At 35.3% G+C, this 20098-nt stretch overlaps 1 protein-coding gene across 1 annotated transcript in view; it reads right to left on the bottom strand.

The window, feature by feature from the left end:
* Nucleotides 1–20098, bottom strand: part of TNR (tenascin R) — a 1235916-nt gene that overhangs the window by 831183 nt on the left and 384635 nt on the right. Inside the window, 1 exon segment of the mRNA XM_053693306.1 lies at nt 5532–5618. The gene's annotated coding sequence lies outside the window, so the exon portion shown is untranslated.

The raw sequence follows: 20098 nt of genomic DNA, 5'->3' as shown, positions 1-20098 counted from the left end.
TTCCTCAGATAAAGGTCACCTTTTTTTGTTTCCAGATAGATTCAGTGTCATTGACTCTGTCTCTAACAGACAAGAGACAATTAAAATTGGTTTCAGCTTGTCGGAACCTTCAGTCTCAATCATTACCTTCAGTGGCTATGTGCATTTAAGTTTTAGGTCTCATGACTGCAGCATCGGACGCGATTCCCTTTGCTTGTTTTCATATGAGACCTCTCCAGCTTTGTATGCTGAACCAATGGTGCAGGGATTATACAAAGATATCACAATTAATATACTTAAATCCCAATGTTCAACTCTGACTTGGTGGTTAGATCACCATCGTATAGTTCAAGAGGCCACTTTTGTTCATCCAACCTGGACTGTGATCACAACAGACGCAAGTCTTTCAGGTTGGGGAGCTGTCTAGGGATCTCCGACAGCACAAGGGGTTTGGAAACCTCAAGAGGCGAGGATACCAATCAATATTTTAGTATTCTGTGCTATCTTCAAGGCTCTTCAGGTGTGGCCTATGTTGAAGAGAGAACCGTTCATTTGTTTTCAGACAGACAATATCACATCTGTGGCATATGTCGATTATCAGGGTGGGACTAGCAGTCCCCAAGCCATGAAAGAAGTATCTTGGATACTTGCTTGGGTGGAATCCAGCTCCTGTCTAATTTCTGTGGTTCATATCCCAGGTATAGACAATTGCGAAGTGGATTATCTCAGCCATCAGACTTTACATCCGGGGGAGTGGTCGCTCCATCCAGATGTGTTTTCTCAGATTGTTAAAATGTGGGGTCTTCCAGAAATATATCTGATGGCTTCCCATCTAAACAAGAAAGTTCCCAGGTACCTGTGCAGGGATCCTCAGGCGGAAGCAGTGGATGCGTTAGCAGTTCCTTGGTGTTACCAACCTGCTTATATCTTCTCGCCTCTAGTTCTTCTTCCAAAAGTGATTTCCAAAATCATCATGGAACAATCGTTTGTGTTGCTGGTAGCCCCAGCATGGCCTCACAGGTTTTGGTATGTGGATCTTGTTCAGATGTCCAGCTATCAACCTTGGCCACTTCCATTAAGGCTAGACCTTCTGTCTCAAGGTCCGTTTTTCCATCAGGATCTCAAATCATTAAATTTGAAGGTATGGAAATTGAACGCCTAGTGCTTAGTCATAGAGGTTTCTCTGACTCAGTGATTAATACTATGTTACAGGCTCATAAATCTGTTTCTAGGAAGATTTATTATCGAGTTTGGAAGACTTATATTTCATGGTGTTCTTCTCATAAATTCTCCTGGCATTCTTTTAGAATTCCTAGAATTTTACAGTTTCTTCAGGATGGTTTGGATAAAGGTTTGTCTGCAAGTTCCTTAAAGGGACAAATCTCTACTCTTTCTGATTTATTTCACAGAAAGATTGCTAAGCTTCCTGATATTCACTGTTTTGTTCAGGCTTTGGTCTGTATCAAGCCTGTCATTAAATCAATATCTCCTCCTTGGAGTCTTAATTTGGTTTTGAAGGCCTTACAGACTCCTCCTTTTGAGCCTATGCATTCTTAGGACATTAAACTACTTTCTTGGAAAGTGTTGTTCCTTTTGGCCATCTCATCTGCTAGAAGAGTTTCTGAATTAACTGCTCTTTCTTTTGAATCTCCTTTTCTGATTTTCCATTAGGATAAGGCAGTTTTGCGGACTTCATTTAAATTTTAACCTAAAGTTGTGAATTGTAACAACATTTGTTGTCCCCTCTTTGTGTCCTAATCCTAGGAATTCTTTGGAGAGATCCTTACATTCTCTGGATCTTGTAAGAACTTTGAAATATTACGTTGAAGCTACTAAAGATTTCAGAAAGACTTCTAGTCTATTTGTTATCTTTTCTGGTTCTAAGAAAGGTCAGAAGGCTTCTGCCATTTCCTTGGCATCTTGGTTAAAGCTTTTGATTCATCAGGCTTATTTGAAGTCGGGTCAGGCCCCGCCTCAGAGAATTACAGATCATTCTACTAGATCAGTCTCCACGTCGTAGGCTTTTAAGAATGAAGCTTCAGTTGATCAGATATGCAAAGCAGCAACTTGGTCTTCTTTGCATACATTTACTAAATTCTACCGTTTTGATGTATTTGCTTCTTCGGAAGCAGTTTTTGATAGAAAAGTTCTTCAGACAGCTGTTTCATTTTGATTTCTCTGCTTATGTTTTAAGTTTTTTTCTTTCATTTATGAGAAAAACTTATTTTTTTGGTTGTGGATTTAATTTTCTTAGCGGAAAATGGCTGTTTTTATTTTATCCCTCCCTCTCTAGTGACTCTTGTGTGGATTTCCACATCTTGGGTATTTCTATCCCATATGTCACTAGCTCATGAACTCTTGCCAATTACATGGAAAAAAACCCCATAATTTATGTAAGAACTTACCTGATAAATTAATTTCTTTCATATTGGCAAGAGTCCATGAGACCCACCCTTTTTATGGTGGTTATGATTTTTTGTATAAAGCACAATTGTTTCCAAATTCCTTTGTTGATGCTTTTTACTCCTTTCTTTTTCACCCCACTACTTGGCTATTCATTAAACTGAATTGTGGGTGTGGTGAGGGGTGTATTTATAGGCATTTTGAGGTTTGGGAAACTTTGCCCCCCCCCTGGTAGGATTGTATATCCCATACGTCACTAGCTCATGGACTCTTGCCAATATGAAAGAAATTAATTTTTCAGGTAAGTTCTTACATAAATTATGTTTTTCTGACAATTTTAAAAGTTATGTCTATTTCCACTCCCCCTGTACCATGTGACAGCAATAAACCAATCCCAAATGCATACACGTATCATGTGACAGCCATCAGCCAATCCCAAATGCATACACGTTTATTCTGCACATGCTCAGTAGAAGCTGGTGACTCAAAAACTTGAAATATAAAAAGACTGTGCACATTTTGTTAATGGAAGTAAATTTGAAAGTTGTTTAAAATTGCATGCTCTATCTGAATAATGAAAGTTTAATTTTGACTTGAGTGTCCCTTTAAGTTAGAGGGTAGCAGATTCAGTAGAAATGTGAGGAAGCATTTTGTTTACAGAAAGGGTGGTGGATTAATGGAATAAACTTCCATTTGAGGTGGAAAACACAGGGACTGTAAAATAATTAAAAAATACCTGCATAATGCTATCCTAATAAAAGAGTTAAATGTAATATGAGTAGACTTGATGGACCTTTTGGTTCTTATCAACCGTAAAATTATATGTTTCTATATTACTCAAAGGTATATCTGTAGACTGCTTTGAATTAAGAAAGCCTTTAAAATTTTGCAAAAATAAAAAAATAAAAATTACATTTTTAATTGCTCATCTCAATAAACAATCAGCAAATTATTTCAATGTGGTTCTTACTAACTATAATATATTAGGCATGTATAAAACAAAATACTCTTATAACCCTTTAATTTCTCACTAACACAGCTAGTGGCAGCATTTACTTTTGTAACCTGGAGCATTAGAATGTGATTGCTATGTAGAATTTGGTTAGTGTGAGTTATTTCATAATGCTAATGCAAGAGGATTTATTTAGCAACCCCTATGAGTGTTAATAGCAGTCTATAGGCAAACATTTTCACATTAAATGAGAACTATTTCACAACACCCCAGGATTCATCATTATCCTTCTTCTTTGTGATGTGAATGTATTAGTAATATTTATACTTCCTTGACATTGATTATAGGGGAACATAAAATTATAAAGTGGTATTATTTTTTACACATGTGACATTTTGGTACTGTGTAAATATAATTATTTTTATTTGATAGTACAGAGCAGCAATGTGTATTTTTATGACTTTGTGATAATTGCTTTGAATGAATTATGCATAACTATATGAATTCCTGAGAGGTTGTGCAATTTAAATCTACATTTCCTGTGAAATGTAATGAAACATATTTGATGGCAGATTAAAACCATTTCTTCTGAAATTCTTTTTTTAATACATTAGTTAAAGAATATAGAAAAAATATATTTAAAATTAGGACTCTATTTTTCAACCTGTTGGTGCAGCTTTTGAATGTTTGTGGTACATTCTTGCATGGGCAAGACTGTAGCAGATAGTTTAGAAGCAGCAGTTTTAACTTCTCTGCCTCCACTTGACAGTACCTATAACAACAGTAGGGAGTAGAGATGTAGAAACAGCTGCTCGTGCAATGAAAAATGCAGGCAGTGAAATGTAAGCACGGCCAGGACAGGTTCCCTAGTTGGGAGCCTTGTTGGCCTGCAAAATGATGAATGAAGCCCTTAGTCTTGTATAAATAATAATCTAAAAGATTCTAAAAAAATAAATACATTAAACTTAAAATACTACGGCCGCCCACTTCAAAACAATTTTTTTTGGTGAGCTAACGGTTTGAACCATTTTCCAATTGGTTCTCTAGCTACAATAAAGTGTGGTACGGCTAGAGCGCCGACTGGAGAACAGTTCAAACCGTTATTTCAACACTCTTTTCTTTTCTTGTGAGCTAAGTGTGGGGTATTAGAATGGCACTGCTAGATTAGAAAGTGAGTTACAGTGCATCATTGTTAGAAGTGATCAATTAAAGTATCTGTTAAATATTGCTTTGACCTGAATTAAAAACATGTCAAGTGTATCACTTTAAGTGAGAAAAACAACAAAAGTCTGGGTGTGGAGGTAAACCTATAAAATAATAAACAACTAATGCTCTTTGAAGGTTCCAAAATAAATGGAAACACTTTTTTTTTAAAGTTTAGCATAGAATTTCTTCCTTCCTTCAAAGATACACTATAGGCATTCAATAACCTATTCTAAAGGAATATAAGTACATAATCATACTAGGCATATGGTAGAACTGTACATTTACTTTATGAGACAGTGTTATATATGTTAGACTTTCAACTAAAGATCAAACACTCTGGTGATAAAAAGAGAAAAGGATTAAACAGTATGATCGTTAACCTCCCTTACAAACATCAAGCAGAAAGTTCATATACCAATTGTTAAATTCTTATCTAATATTGGTGCATTAGAGTGAATGGCAAAAATGTAGGTTGTTTTGTCAAATGAGGGTTACAATACCCATTATGTCATGGCCATATACTGACAAATGAGCCCAGCACTCACCTCTATCTCTACCTGCTTAATCCAGTAATCCCAAGGTCCATAGCAGTGGAAGCAGCAGGCAAAAGAAGACACCCTAGCTAGAGACTGGATAATAGCAGGCTAGAGTATAAAGATGAAGGGACACACCAAACCAATGATAAAAACTCAGTCCAGTAAATTAATAACTGAAACAATAGGCAAAAGCCTGGAGCAATCTGGATATACAATATCAGTCAGAAAGTGTCAACCTGGGTAGCTGGAACTAGAGCTACCAGAAAGCTGGAGAATTCTAATTATATAAATTTAGTACAAACAAGGTATCTGGAACAAGAGATACTGCAAACTTGGAGCTCACAGTTGATAATTGCTAATGGCACAGTTCCATAAACAAAGTGAGATAATACACAGGTAAGCAGGCAACAGTAAAGCAGCAATAAAGTTACATTGACAACAGTATCTCTGGTTACCTTTGGAATTCAGGTTTATACATAGAAGATGTGGTTGAAAGAAGGTGAAGAGTAAAAGTTCAGCTTTTGCAGATCTCTCTTTGATCCCTGTTTAAAAAACAAAAACAAAAAAAACGCTTTAAAATTAATTGATAGCAATACTTATTATAAATACTAAAAATGCCTACTATAGTTATAACAGAAAGATATAGGCTTAACACTCTAAATGCCAGAGAGTTCTTTAACACATTTCAAAGTAATCCTCTTTTTTGGCTTTAAATCAATTTATTTATTAATTTATTAAAGCCAATACATCCCTATGGTTGTTTGAGATGGTTTCAATTCATTGCAAATGACTTCTTTTCAACACTTTCTAGATGCTGGGAAGTTTGAAATATTTCTAAAATATCCACTGCCTTGATTTTTTTTAATGTCTCTGATATATATTACTCTTTCAATTTTACGAGATCCTCCTAGACACATGGTATCATTAACATCTGTACTATAGTGAGACTTAACCATTGATCTCTATATCAATCTCACTCCCTGTCTATTTTTTCTACTAGTAACTCTCTATATTTAATTCAGGTTCCCGTTAGTTCTCCCTGCAGCCGTGCTACATTGCTTGCCTACCTTTAAGTCATCTGAAATAATTACTCCCAAGTTTCTTTCCTCTATAGTAGTTGACATTACAGTGCTATTAATCCTGTAATCTGCTGCAGGGTTTTTATGGTCTAAGTGCATTATATTGCAGTTTTTACTCTGATCTATTCATCTTATGTTTTATAATATTAGATTCTTTGCAACCTAATGCACATATTGGTTGACTCTTATAAAACAGATATTTAAATTACATTATTACTGTAACATCAAATTTTGATATGATGGGTTTTTTTTGGGGGGTATCATGGTCCCATATAATAGAAGCAATATATTTGTCATATATGTGTATTAAAATATTATTCATATAGCTGCCACCATACTTGAATATTGGAAAAGTAAGGTGAGGTTGGTTAAACTCATCCAAGTCAAGTCAAGTCAAGAATCCAATCATCCACACAAATTGGAGTTGTGAAAAAAAGACAGCCAGCATTGGCCAACTTTTAAAGAACTGAGTATAACCAATCTATCTGTAGATGTTCTGTAAAGGGACATTCAAATGCAAAAAAAAAAATACATGACCTAAATTGTTAGAGCTTTCTATTTCATTTAAAATAGTAAACTTTTAACAAATTAAAAAAAAAAAATTCTCAATCTAATAATTTTAAGTATAAAAAAAATAAAAATACAATTTACATTTTAAATATTGTATTTGTATTTATTATTCACTATTATAACATTTAAATGTAACATTATTAGTGTATTTATATAAGTGTTTTATTTTAATATAGCACATGTAATCTATAATGGGAGCTGTTGGCACAATGAGATTCAAGCAATTCGCAGTGATAACATTAAAGGGACACTCAAGTCAAAATTAAATTTACATGATTCAGATAGATAGATAAATGAGTTACAACGTCTGTAACAAAAAAAAGAGTGCTTTACCCCTGCAATTATTTAGGAAAAATTCTCACTGAATAATACAAGAACGATTTTTAACCATTCATACTTTATCTTTATTGGTTTAAATTAACTATTTAATCATACACATTTAAAAACACTTAGGCCTAGATTTGGAGTTTTGTCGGTAACGACCCGAAAAACTAACGCCGGCTTTTTTCTGGCCGCACCATAAAAATAACTCTGGTATCGAGAGTCCACATAAAGGCTGCGTTAGGCTCCAAAAAAGGAGCGTAGAGCATTTTTAAAGCAGCTTCAACTCTCGATACCAGAGTTGCTTACGGACGCGGCCAGCCTCAAAAACGTGCTCGTGCACGATTCCCCCATAGGAAACAATGGGTCTGTTTGAGCTGAAAAAAAACCAAACACCTGCAAAAAAGCCGCGTTCAGCTCCTAACGCAGCCCCATTGTTTGCTATGCGGTAACCCTTCCTACGTCTGCACTTAACACTCTAACATGTACCCCGAGTCTAAACACCCCTAACCTTACACTTATTAACCCCTAATCTGCCGCCCCCGCTATCGCTGACCCCTGCATATTATTATTAACCCCTAATCTTCCGCTCCGTAAACCGCCGCTACTTACATTATCCCTATGTACCCCTAATCTGCTGCCCCTAACACCGCCGACCCCTATATTATATTTATTAACCCCTAATCTGCCGACCGGACCTGAGCGCTACTATAATAAAGTTATTAACCCCTAATCCGCCTCACTAACCCTATCATAAATAGTATTAACCCCTAATCTGCCCTCCCTAACATCGCCGACACCTAACTTCAATTATTAACCCCTAATCTGCCGACCGAATCTCGCCGCTATTCTAATAAATGTATTAACCCCTAAAGCTAAGTCTAACCCTAATACTAACACCCCCCTAAGTTAAATATAATTTAAATCTAACGAAATTAATTAACTCTTATTAAATAAATTATTCCAATTTAAAGCTAAATACTTACCTGTAAAATAAATCCTAATATAGCTACAATATAAATTATAATTATATTATAGCTATTTTAGGATTTATATTTATTTTACAGGTAACTTTGTATTTATTTTAACCAGGTACAATAGCTATTAAATAGTTAAGAACTATTTAATAGCTAAAATAGTTAAAATAATTACAAATTTACCTGTAAAAGAAATCCTAACCTAAGTTACAAATAAACCTAACACTAGACTATCAATAAATTAATTAAATAAACTACCTACAATTACCTACAATTAACCTAACACTACACTATCAATAAATTAATTAAATACAATTGCTACAAAGAAATACAATTAAATAAACTAGCTAATGTACAAAAAATAAAAAAGAACTAAGTTACAAAAAATAAAAAAATATTTACAAACATAAGAAAAATATTACAACAATTTTAAACTAATTACACCTACTCTAAGCCCCCTAATAAAATAACAAAGCCCCCCAAAATAAAAAAATGCCCTACCCTATTCTAAATTACTAAAGTTCAAAGCTCTTTTACCTTACCAGCCCTGAACAGGGCCCTTTGCGGGGCATGCCCCAAGAAATTCAGCTCTTTTGCCTGTAAAAAAAAACATACAATACCCCCCCCAACATTACAACCCACCACCCACATACCCCTAATCTAACCCAAACCCCCCTTAAATAAACCTAACACTAAGCCCCTGAAGATCATCCTACCTTGTCTTCACCATACCAGGTTCACCGATCGGTCCAGAAGAGCTCCTCCGATGTCCTGATCCAAGCCCAAGCGGGGGGCTGAAGAGATCCATGATTCAGCTGAAGTCTTCATCCAAGCGGGCCAGAAGTGGTCTTCCATCCGATTGAAGTCTTCATCCAAGCGGCATCCATCCGGAGCGAAGCGGCAGCATCCTGAAGACCTCCACCGTGGAACATCCATCCTGGCCGACGACTGAACGACGAATGACGGTTCCTTTAAATGACGTCATCCAAGATGGCGTCCCTCGAATTCTGATTGGCTGATAGGATTCTATCAGCCAATCGGAATTAAGGTAGGAATATTCTGATTGGCTGATGGAATCAGCCAATCAGAATCAAGTTCAATCCGATTGGCTGATCCAATCAGCCAATCAGATTGAGCTTGCATTCTATTGGCTGATCGGAACAGCCAAGTATTTAGCTTTAAATTGGAATAATTTATTTAATAAGAGTTAATTTCGTTAGATTTAAATTATATTTAATTTAGGGGGGTGTTAGTATTAGGGTTAGACTTAGCTTTAGGGGTTAATACATTTATTAGAATAGTGGCGAGATTCGGTCGGCAGATTAGGGGTTAATAATTGAAGTTAGGTGTCGGCGATGTTAGGGAGGGCAGATTAGGGGTTAATACTATTTATGATAGGGTTAGTGAGGCGGATTAGGGGTTAATAACTTTATTATAGTAGCGCTCAGGTCCGGTCGGCAGATTAGGGGTTAATAAGTGTAGGCAGGTGGAGGCGACGTTGTGGGGGGCAGATTAGGGGTTAATAAATATAATATAGGGGTCGGCGGTGTTAGGGGCAGCAGATTAGGGGTACATAAGGATAACGTAGGTGGCGGCGCTTTGCGGTCGGCAGATTAGGGGTTAATAAGTGTAGGCAGGTGGAGGCGACATTGAGGGGGGCAGATTAGGGGTTAATAAATTTAATACAGGGGTCGGCAGATTAGGGGTACATAAGGATAACGTAGGTGGCGGTCGGCAGATTAGGGGTTAAAAAATTTTTTTCGAGTGTCGCCGATGTGGGGGGACCTCAGTTTAGGGGTACATAGGTAGTTTATGGGTGTTAGTGTACTTTAGAGTACAGTAGTTAAGAGCTTTAGAAACCGGCGTTAGCCCCGAAAGCTCTTAACTACTGACTTTTTTCCGGCGGCTGGAGTTTTGTCGTTAGATGTCTAACGCTCACTTCAGAAACGACTCTAAATACCGGAGTTAGAAAAATCCCATTGAAAAGATAGGATACGCAATTTACGTAAGGGGATCTGCGGTATGGAAAAGTCGCGGCTATTTTGAGTGACTCCAAATACCGGCGGTAGCCTAAAACCAGCGTTAGGAGCCTCTAACGCTGGTTTTCACGGCTAACGCCAAACTCTAAATCTAGGCCTTAAACTCTCTAGATATCAATATATAGCATAGATGTGTGAATAATACCTCTGAGAATCATGTATCTATATGTGAAACATACTTGGTTTGTATGATATCAAGCAGTCAGATACAAACATTATCTTTTGTAGCCGGCTATTAATGAATTCAGAAATAATGCTGTAACAAGAGGACCTGTTAATATGTGGGATGTCAGATTATGAGATTAAAGCTATCTAGCTAATACTCTATCTGTAATTATAAAGTCCTTGCTTGCACAGTCAACTTTAGTACAGCTGTTCAGTGTAATAGATTCTGACTGCTTAAAATCTTTAGATATTAATATTAAGTATAGGTATGTGAATATCACCTCTGAGAATCATGTATCTTGATATGAAAAATTGTACTTGGTTTGTATAATATTAAGCAGTCAGATACAAACAATATCATTTTTAGCCGGCTAATAATAAATTAAAAAATAATGCTCTAACAAGAGGACCTGTTAATATGTGGAATGTCAGGTTATGAGATTAAAGCTATCTAGCTAATACTCTATCTGCAATTATAAAGTCCATGCTTGCACAGTTAACTTTAGCATAGCTGTTCAATGTACTAGAATCTATCTGCTTGAACTCTCTCAATATCAATATATAGCATAGGTATGTGAATAATACCCCTGAGAGTCATGTATCTTGATATGAAACATTGTACTTGGTTTGTATAATATCAAGCAGTTAGATACAAACAATCTTTTTTTGCAGCCGGCTATTAATGAATTAAAAAATAATGCTGTAAAAAGAGGACCTGTTAATATGTTATATGTCAGATTGCAAGATTAAAGCTAATAAAATAATACTCTATCTTTAATTATAAAGTCCTTGCTTGCACAGTTAACTTTAGCACAGCTATTCGGTGTAATAGATTCTGTCTGCTTAAGCCCCTTCTATAGCGGGGGGGCTAGATTAACGTTTAACTGACTTGTTTCACTAGCACAGCACAATATCTCATCTCAGAATATATTCTCTCTCATTTTTTAACCGCTTACTCTCTATGATAACTGTTGATTGCCAATATCTTGTAAATGTGTGTTATATTCTGAGATCAGACGTTGTGCTACGTTAGTGAAACAAGTCAGTTAAACGTTAATCTAGCCTCCGCTATAGAAGGGGCTTAAGCAGACAGAATCTATTGCACCGAACAGCTGTGCTAAAGTTAACTGTGCAAGCAAGGACTTTATAATTACAGATAGAGTATTAGCTAGATAGCTTTAATCTCACAATCTGAAATCCCACATATTAACAGGTCCTCTTGTTACAGCATTATTTCTGAATTCATTAATAGCCGTCTACAAAAGATAATGTTTGTATCTGACTGCTTGCTATTATACAAACCAAGTACAATGTTTCACATATAGATACATGATTCTCAGAGGTATTATTCACACATTTATGCTATATATTGATATCTAGAGAGTTTAAGTGTTTTTATGATTGAATAGTTAAACCAATAAAGATAAAGTATGAATGGTTAAAAATCATTACTGTATTATTCAGGCTTTGTAACTCATTTATATATGAGTCTCCTTAGTGCTATATTGCCCCCCTAACCTAACAGGTGCTTGTTGATTATAAAAATATTTGGCACCTATAGGTACTTACCATTAGTACTACTTTACCTACTATCTTGTTACTATGATTCAGATAGAGCATTCAATTTTAAACAACTTTCCAATTTACTTCCATTAACTAAATGTGCACAGTTTTTTTATATTTACACTTTTTGAGTCACCAGCTCCTACTAAGCATGTGCAAGAATTCACAGAATATACGTATATGCATTTTTAATTGGCTGATGGCTGTCACATGATACAGGTGGAGTGGAAATAGCCTTAACTTTGAAATTTAAAAATAAATAAATCTCCTATTTATTTGAAATTCAAACCAAGTGCTGTCTTTTTATTATGTTTATGTTGCTTATGCAAATCTACTGTTTTTACTGGTCCTTTAAGGGAGGAAACATTCTGAAAAGAATGATACTTAAAGGGACACTGAACCCAAAAATTTTCTTTCGTGATTCAGATAAAGCATGCAATTTTAAGCAACTTTCTAAGTTACTCCTATTATCAATTTGTCTTCGTTCTCTTGCTATCTTTATATGAAAAAGGCATCTAAGCTTTTTTTCTTGGTTCAGAACTCTGGACAGCAGTTTTTGATTGGTGGATGAATTTATCCACCAATCAGCAAGGACAACCTAGGTTGTTCACCAAAAATGGGCCGGCATCTAAACTTACATTCTTGCAGTTCAAATAAAGATACCAAGAGAATAAAGAACATTTGGTAATAGGAGTAAATTAGAAAGTTGCTTAAAATTTCATGCTCTATTTGAATCACGAAAGAAAAAATTTGGGTTCAGTGTCCCTTTAATGATTCTCATATAGGGTAAATCAACTGGGTATCTCACATTGAATTTTACTAAACTTTAATGTTTAAGACTGCCATGGTTGGGTTGGGTTTAAACTGTAGTGAATTGATTGTTGGGGGTATCATTTCTTTATTTTAATTTTATATTTTTGTCCAATTAGCTGTCTCTTTCCAACTTTAAAAGTTTTGCTTAAATAAGGGAAATAGTACAAGGAACATAAAACCTGTATATTTTTCCTTTTTTACACACACACACACACACATATTTAATAATATGACATGTGCACAAATTTGACAAATGGCAGTGGTTTGCGACATTAAAGGGACACTGAACCCAATTTTTTTCTTTCGTGATTCAGATAGAGCATGAAATTTTAAGCAACTTTCTAATTTACTTCTAGTATCAAATTTTCTACATTTTCTTGGTATCTTTATTTGAAATGCAAGAATGTAAGTTTAGATGCCGGCCCATTTTTGGTGAACAACCTGGGTTGTTCTTGCTGATTGGTGGATAAATTTATCCACCAATAAAAAAGTGCTGTCCAGAGTCTGAACCAAACAAAAGCTTAGATGCATTCTTTTTCAAATAAAGATAGCAATAGAACAAAGAAAAAATGATAATAGGAGTAAATTAGAAAGTTGCTTAAAATTGCATGCTCTATCTGAATCACAAAAGAAAAAATTTGGGTTCAGTGTCCCTTTAAGTTTATCATGGCACCAGATTTATCAGAAAAATGTGCCACACAAAAAGATCAGTATTTGCACAGGAACTAACTGGATTGCAAAATTCTTATTTATTTATTTATTTATTTATTTATTTATTTTTGGACAAATTTGCGAAACAAAACATTTTTACATATTTGTTGCATGCATCTGAAAATGATAAACAAATGGTTCTTTATGAATAAATATACAAGCAAATGCATGCAAGAAAAAAAATGTAGTTGTGGTCTAGTATGGTCAAAACCATTACACTAAAGAGTTTTAATTTATTCTGATATTATAATAATAAGACCATTGGTTCTCATGAGATCTTAACTTCTGAACAACTACTGTCTTCAACCTTAGACTCCAGCATTGGCATTTGTGGATTTAAAGAGATAAAAGTTAAAATTGCAATTTGCTTAAAGGGATAAAAAGGTGAAATTTGCAATGTTAATGAATTCATTTCAATTTTAAATAGGAACATTTTTGCCCTATTCTTCTATTAGCAAAAATGCTTCTAATAATATTAACTACAATTTCTGGTGCATACACACATATGCTCGTAACTAGAGGATCAGGATTCAAACACCATCAGTCAAGACTTACAGGCCCATTTATCAAGCTCCGTATGGAGCTTGAAGGGCCGTGTTTCTGGCGAGTCTTCAGACTCGCCAGAAACACAAGTTATGAAGCAGCGGTCTAAAGACCGCTGCTTCATAACCCTGTCCGCCTGCTCTGAGCAGGCGGACAGGAACCGCCGGAAATCAACCCGATCGAATACGATCGGGTTGATTGACAGCTCCCTGCTGGCGGCCGATTGGCCGCGAGTCAGCATGGGGCGGCGTTGCACCAGCAGCTCTTGTGAGCTGCTGGTGCAATGTTAAATGTGGAGAGCGTATTGCTCTCTGCATTTAGCGAGGTCTTGCGGACCTGATCCGCAGTGTCGGATCAGGTCCGCAAGCCCTTTGATAAATGGGCCCCTTAATGTGTGGTGTTTGAATACTTGTGCACGGGCCCTGCAGCATATGAGCATATGCCACTGAAATAAACAGTACTAACATTTACTAAAAGCCTTTTTGCTAATGGAACTATATTGAAGAATTCTTCTATTTATAATTAAACCCATGCACCCAGGTACATTTTAATTGGACCTTTGTTTAAGTGTGGGTTCCATTTTGAACAAAAACATCTATTAGCAAAAATGCTTCTAGTAAAATCTAGCAGTCTATTGGAGCTACTATCAATGAGATGCAAGCCTCCTTAAAGGGACATAAAACCCCAAATTTTTCTTCCATGATTCAGATAGAGCATACAATTTTAAGACACTTTTAAATTCACTTGTATTTTCAAATGTGCTACATTTTCTTGGTATCCCCTGTTGAAAAAGAATACACACATATCCTATACTAGTGGGAGCTAGCTGCTGATTGGTGCCTAGCTGCTGATTGGTGCCTGCACACATTTGTCTCTTGTGGTTGGCTAACTAGATATGTTCAGCTAGCTGCTAGTAGTGCAATGCTGTTCCTTCAGCAAAGGATAACAAGAGAATGAAGCAAATTTAATAATAGAAGTAAATTGAAAAGTCATTTAAAATTGTGTGTTCTATCCAAATCCTGAAATAAATTTTTAGGGTTTCATGTCCTTTTAAGGTCTCTGAGAAGGCATGGGGCTTGGATGCAGGTGTGCAAAGTATACCTACATATGTTCTACAAGCCTGTGCCCTGTAAAAGCTTTCACTGAAATATTTGTGAATTATAAAAAAATATTTCTATATAAAAAAAAAGAACTGTGCTAATGTGCATTTCAGTGTTGACCGTTATGCTGCTTTTAATGCACACCTCAGAGGTATACTTATGTTTTGTCATTCTCCAAGATGCTTTTAATCTTGTTTTTTTGTTTTGTTTTTCATTAATTTATTTTATATGTGCTTTACATGCTTGTAATATATATCAATTTATCTATCTATAGCTATCTATTATCATATCTATTATCATATTTATCTATCATCATATATATCTATTGTAACTATCATCTATCTATCCTACTTCAATGACCTATTTCCCTTTATGACTGTTAAATCATTAGTATAAATTTCAAACAAAATGGCACTAACATTTTTTTGCTTAACATTTAAATTAAAGGACCAGTCAACACAGTATATTTGCATAATCAACAAATGCAGGATAACAAGACAATGCAATAGCACTTAGTCTGAACTTCAAATGAGTAGTAGATTTTTTTCTGACAATTTTAAAAGTTATGTCTTTTTCCACTCCCCCTGTACCATGTGACAGCCATCAGCCAATCACAAATGCATACACGTACCATGTGACAGCCACCAGCCATTCACAAATGCATACTAACTTATTCTTGCACATGCTCAGTAGGAGCTGGTGACTCAAAAAGTTTAAATATAAAAAGACTGTGCCCATTTAGTTAATGCAAGTAAATTGGAAAGTTGTTTAAAATGGCATGCTCTATCTGAATAATGAAAGTTTAATTTTGATTGAGTGTCCCTTTAAGTGTTCTAAATGTAGAAGCTGCTAACTTTTTATTGGATTTAAGTTTACGTAAAAGGATTCTGCATCTATCTATCTATCTATCTAGGCTTTATTATATATATATATATATATATATATATATATATATATATATATATATATATATATATATATATATCATATCAATCTATCTATATATCTATTATTATTATTATTATTATTATTGTTATTATTATTATTATTATTATTATCATCATCAGGTATTTGTAGAGTGCTAACAGATTCTGCAGCCCTAATCTATCTAGCCAATCTACCATATCTATCTATCTATCTATCTATCTATCTATCTATCTATCTATCTATCTATCTGTCATACTCATCATATCTATCTGTCTGTCATATCTATCTATCTATCTATCTATCTATCTGTCATCATATCTATCTATCTATCTATCTATCTATCTATTATCGGTCTGTCTGTCGATCTGTCTATCTATCTATCATATCTATCATGTCTGTCTGTCAATTTATCTATCTATCTATCTATCTATCTATCTATCTATCTATCTATCTATCTGTCCTTCATATCTATCTATCTGTCTGTCTTTCTGTCTTATCTATCTATCTATCTATCTATCTATCTATCTATCTATCTATCTATCTATCTGTCTGTCCTTCATATCTATCTATCTATCTATCTATCTATCTATCTATCTATCTATCTATCTATCTATCTATCTATCTATCTATCATCATATCTATCTATCTATCTATCTATCTATCTATCTATCTATCTATCTATCTATCTATCTGTTGATCTGTCTGGCTGGCATCATATCTGTCTGTCTGTCTGTCTGTCATATCTATCTATCTATCTATCTATCTATCTGTCTGTCTGTCTGTCTGTCTGTCTGTCTGTCTGTCTATCATCATATATATCTATTATCTGTCTGTTTATCATATCTATTATATCTGTCTGTCTATCATATCTATCTGTCTCTCTCATCATATCTATCTATCTATCTATCTATCTATCAGTCGATCTGTCTGTCTATCTATCTGTCTGTCTATCATATCTATCTATCTATCTATCATGACCTATTTCATTTTATTAGTATAATTAGTGACAAAATGGCACTTATTGAGTTCAAAAGTTTTTTTTGCTCAACATTGAATGGTTTAAGTGTTATAAATGTAGAAGCTACCAACTCTATATTGGATTTAAGTTGACGTAAAAGGATTCAGCATCTCTACTAATGTTATACAGACTTTGCAAGCTCCTGGATATTGAAAAATAAAATGTAATAAACCACATCACAATTTTTGCAAGACAAGTTTATCTTCCTATTTATTTTGAATAACACACAGTATATCTATATTTAGTGAATTGGTGAAGTAAAGTGCAGTGCAATATTATATAGAATGAGAAAAATAGTACTACTAGAATCACATATTGACATATATTATTTTTTTCTTGCAGTCTTTTTTCAGTTCAAATTAGGCACAATATATGTGATATTTTAACTCTTCCAATTATTGTAGTACAGGTACAAATTCCCAAATCCAGAATCACGTATTAAAAAAATGATATAAAACTACTTTTAGCTACCTGTATAAGCTGTATTATGAAATGTAAATATTTTGTCTAAATGTCATAAGATATTGTTGATTACACTTGGTTTCATCCCCTCCCCAAATTGTCACATTTTACAGACGCAAATATAAAATCCAAACTATTCCAAAATCCAAACTTTTTCCGATCCCAAGCAGTTTGTATAACTTTTTTTTTTTACCTGTATATTTATAAAGGGATATGAAAACCAGCATATTAAGGCAGCCACCAATCATCAGTGCATTGCTGCTCCTAGTCTACCAGGGTATGCTTGTCGAATAAGGATACCAAGAGAACAAAGAAAATGTATGAGTAAAATTATTTTAGAAAGTTATCTAATATTGCATGCTCTATCTGTAACATGATAGTTTACATTTTACTTTATCTCATAACTGTTCACTTTTCTGTGCATAGCACAAACACCATTCTCTTGGTATCCTTGGTGGAAGTTGCATCAATGAACTGCTGGAAGCTATCTTAACACATTTGATGAACCAACGACTAGAGGCAGCCATCAATCAACAGCTAGCTCCCGAGCTTACCTGTCAATGCTTTTCAACAAAGGACACCAAATGAATTAAGCAAATTAGATGATAGAAGTAAATTGGAAAGTTGATTAAATGTGTATGCTGTATCTGAATCATGAAAGCTTTATTGTGACATTACTATCCCTTTAATTGCTGTATAAGCAATTAATATCATGCCAAACTGTGCTGGGGTTTTTTTTTTTTTTTATCAGCTAAGCTAGTTTGTGGCTTGTTACATTTTAGTTATAAAAATCATTTTAAACTTGTTTTATTTTTTACATCTAACATATTTTTGTAGTATAGCTATATATTCTTATTAACATAATGCTATATGGGGTTTGAATCATTAATTGAACCCCTTAAGGACCAGTGACCTACCCTGTACATCGCTGGTCTTTCTATGGCACTTGATTTTTTGATAGTGTGGTCTCGCCACCCGAGGCGAGACCGCATTATTTCAGGAGGCCTGCTGGAGGGAGGTCTTAATAGAGTGGTCTTGCCGCTGGCAGTGGGACCCGTGCTATTATGGCCTGAAAAACCCTTAACGGTCAGCGATGTACAGGATACGTTGTGGTTGTTAAGGGGTTAACAATAAATGCTACAGTCTGGTTATGCCTAATTTAAATAATAATGCTAAAAAAGGGAAAAAATGGAAATAGACTGAAGAAAAAGCGCATTGTTTCATTGCAGATTAGGTTAATTAGTATGCGCCGAAATATACTGATGAATTCAAATTCTTTAAGATAATTCTGTCCTTGAAACATCCGTTTTCTGAACAATAAAGTACTAAATCAAAAGGAAATAAAAGAGAAAAAAAAATTAATTTATGTTTTCATAAATGTTTTATTTAGGCTCATATCACAGCACAACTATCTTTATTTTACTGTTTCTAATACTTATGCTGATTTCTTTTGTCTAATATACTTTTTTTTCTGAATTGTAATAGGCCTAGAATTATAAATGCTTTGTTAACAAGGCCCTTCAGTGCAATGGTAAAATATATTTTTTAAATTGTTCACCTATCTTTTTCCCAGTGTTGCATTAGCATGGCGCCTCCAGAAAGTAGCGCTGGGGGAGTCTGGGCAGAGGGAGGTAGGAAAATGAGTGCCCTTTATAGGGTGGCACTTGTTGGAGGCCCACTGTTATTTATGTAGGTGGGGCCATAACAGGGGCAGGGTTGGTGGTCTGTGGAGGGGTCAAGCAGTGCTGTTCGGAAACTGGACAAAGTGTATGTAGTCAATGAGGGCCGAACACAGAGAGAAGCGTTCAACCTGGGAATGAACAATAGCATAATAGCTTCTCTCTTTTAATTTATGCAAATTATGACACTTAGGGAAGTCTCCCTAAGTGTGATGCGGGAATCCAGACGTGTACCTCGTTGCTCAGTGTGCCTAGAGGGATATGGCTGCACCTCACTGACGAGGCCCACAATAGGCCAAAACGTACGTCTGGGGTTTTGCTGTTTCTCTTGCTCAGAGAGGGATTGCCTAGTATTTCGGGGCTGGACTGTACTGTGAAGTCAGGATCAGACTGATATGCTACAGGAAAGTTCTTCTCTGTGAAAGGCACATGTTGAGCAAAAAGAGGCTGCTTCTAGGGTGGTAACTAGCCATAGAACAAGCTATTATGCTATTGTTCGTTCCCAGGTTGAGCGCTTCTCTCTTTTAATTTACACTTTTGTATTTTGTTTCTTCCCATCTTCCCTGGTGTCTTCCATTATCAGATTGTTGTTGTTTTTTTGTGTGTGATTACACATTCTTTTAAAATTCATTAGATATGTGCACAGATCTTATTGTTTTAGACTTCATTTGTATTGCAAACAATTAAAGTTACCCCAGGATACTGGCATTAAGATAGCGCTGCCACGGGGGCAGAGCTAGCCATCAGAAGGAGCAGATGTTTGTGCCTGCAGCTCCTCAGATAAATTCATTTAAAATGATAACAAAAAACAGAGAAATTAACAAGAAGAAGAACCTCTGCATAACTAAGAGACTGAAGTACAACCTATAGCTGGTATTGGAGTGATAAAATCATTGCCAAGTTTGTTAATGGAAGAATCCGGGAGGTGACATATTTTTGGGCCTACAATCAGGAATGGCAGTGTGGACCCTCTTCCCTGGCTACTGCATAGTTACCACCTTGCTCGAGAGCACTATACCAAGTGAGGGCGTGCTTGCACCATCGACTCTAGCTGA

The sequence above is a fragment of the Bombina bombina genome, chromosome 10 (assembly GCF_027579735.1).
Source record: "Bombina bombina isolate aBomBom1 chromosome 10, aBomBom1.pri, whole genome shotgun sequence".
NCBI classification, from domain to species: Eukaryota; Metazoa; Chordata; class Amphibia; order Anura; family Bombinatoridae; genus Bombina; species Bombina bombina.
Note: the sequence above shows the minus strand (reverse complement) of the source record. Positions and strands in the feature narration are given on the sequence as shown.